This window comes from Aplysia californica, unplaced genomic scaffold (assembly GCF_000002075.1).
Source record: "Aplysia californica isolate F4 #8 unplaced genomic scaffold, AplCal3.0 scaffold00400, whole genome shotgun sequence".
Classification (NCBI taxonomy): Eukaryota; Metazoa; Mollusca; class Gastropoda; order Aplysiida; family Aplysiidae; genus Aplysia; species Aplysia californica.
This window is the reverse complement of record NW_004797670.1, coordinates 144,939-147,563: the sequence shown is the minus strand read 5'-3', so window position 1 is coordinate 147,563 and position 2,625 is coordinate 144,939.

Sequence of the window (2,625 nt, the reverse complement as noted above, 5' to 3'; positions counted from 1 at the left end):
ACCAAACAGATAATTTGGCATACAATCAGACACATTGGAAGACAGATTGGCAGACAGACAGAATGAAAGAAAGAAAGACAGACAGACAGACAGACAGACAGACAAACAGACAGACAGACAGACAGACAGACAGACAGACAGACAGACAGACAGACAGACAGACAGACAGAAAGGTAAACGGGTTGACATTGATGCTCACAGACAAATTAACAGATAGTTGACTGACTTGCTATCACAAGAAAAAGAAATACAGACTGGAGAGAAAGAAGAACCGAAAAAACAAATAAACAAAACAAAAGCAAAAACAAAACAAAACAAAACAAAACAAAGAGAGCCAATGAGAGGTTAGGGGAAAGTATGCTTTGCTCTCTAAATCTTAAAAAAAAAATGTTGTTGATAGAGAAAAAGTCGTTCTCCAACATGCTTCGAGTCAGTGCAAAATACGCGTTGTCATCTGAGTGGGTGCGAGCTTGACGTCATGAAAGACCTCTGTTCTCATTACTGCACACCGCTGCTTCGTCACGCAATTCGCATTTACATCTCTGTTCTGCTAAGCAGACGATCAAAATTGACGGCCAAACAAAAAGATTTCTCTACAATAGTGTGAGCAAACAGAACGCAGAACATTGTGACGTAAAACGAATTCTTTATAGTTCTCTACCGGCCGAATAAACGGAACACAAGACTTGATGACGTCATTTTTTAATTTCATTTTTTTTTTGGCCTTTATTTTTGGACACGTTTAAATAGGATGTAAAACTTGACGACGCTGTAATTGATTTTTTCAGAGACGTGTCCCAGAGTTCAGAACGATTCCCCCAACAAGGTAAAACAATGTTTATGAATGTATAATGACGTTTAATCATTCCCCTGATATTTATTGTGGTGGGCAGTATGTGAAAAGTGGCTGCTGAGCAGAATGGCAGGCATCTGTTGTGGAACTTGAACAAGACGTTTCACTTCATTAATTGTGCGTCGTCTGCGTGTTAGATCTAAACGACAGGGCGCACGGGAACTGGCTTTGACCTGCTTATGTCATCGGTACAGCAGTACCAGTGAGATGAAATGAGATTTTAGATAAGACAAGACATGATAAGATAAGATGAGATAAGATGAGGTGAGATGCGATGAGATGCGATGAGATGCAATGAGATGGGATGGGATGGGATGGAAAGAGATTTTAGATAAGATGAAGCTTTAGATAGATAAGATAAAAATACGACTTTTGTGTCCCAGTGGGATTTTGTTGTTGTTGCTGTACAGGAACTGTAAAAACACATGCAGATACATGTATACACATAATTCAAATTATATACATTATTTTCATTAAAAACAAAACAAAACGACGCCCCCAAAATGAAATGAAAAATAAAGCTGGCAATAAAACAAGTAGGAATATTTATCACATATTTTGATAGTTAAATAGATATTATATTATACAAAATGTGATGGAATTTAAAAAAAAATCCCATAACACATACATCAATCGCAGTATGACGTCTCAAACATTGCACATAACTTACAATTACATGCACACGTACACACATACACTCATGCACACGTACATACATACACACGTACACACATACACACAACACACATTCACAGACATACATTAAAATTTAATAAAGATTTTCAACCCCTTTTCAACACTGAACAGTTATTCAAGGAGCTGGACCTCAGAATTTAACGTCCACCTCCATTAGGACAGAGTTAAAGTGGCAGATAGCCTTAAAACAACTCAATTTCAGAACGTCCCAGAGTGGACTCGAACCAGAGTCGTTGTCGAGCATGATACCAACTAAGCTAACTGAAAGTTCTTTTTTAAACTGGATTTTAAATACACAGGCTGAAAGGGATGTAAACTGCTTGATAAATCACTCAAATATATAATTTACGGTGTGGATACAATGAAAGACTTGACAAAGGATATATAGGGCAAAAGGATTTCCCTCGGCTTTAAACAAAACTGCATTGTTCGAAGTAAGGTCACTGAACTTAAAGCATGACATGGGGGGTAGAATGCAATTAAAACAGTTTATAGTATTCAGCATTGACCTCGTATGACAAGCTTTCCCAGTTGGTAGGATTCACATAAATGGGAGAGGATTTAAGTACATAATTAAACAGGAGAAGGGAGATGAAACGAATGTCCAAATGTTCATGACTTGTGTCACTAGACTGAAGAAGGCCATTGACAGGATAAATGTAGTCATTATGTAATCACATACCCTAGTAATATTAAGAAACTGGTAGTATTCAGCATTGCCTTAGATAGTCCATCCCTGTTAGGCAGATTTCAAATATTATTACATGTATATGGGAGAGGATACCAATGATTAAAAAGGAGGAACGAGATGAAACGAATGTCCAAATGTTCATAATAGTATCGTTTAAACTTTAACAGGTCGTTGGGGGTGGGGGTGGGGAATTGCGATGACGAAAGCCAGTAATAGCCGAGCACAGATATGTTATGATACTTTCTTGTTAGCGGATTCCACATACAGAGGAGGGGAATCAACAAACACGTAATAGCGAACGTGATGAAGTACATTGTAATTCGATAGTGAAAGATAATCTCCATAACAAAGAGATTGCAGCAAACTCAAATATGATTATGCTATT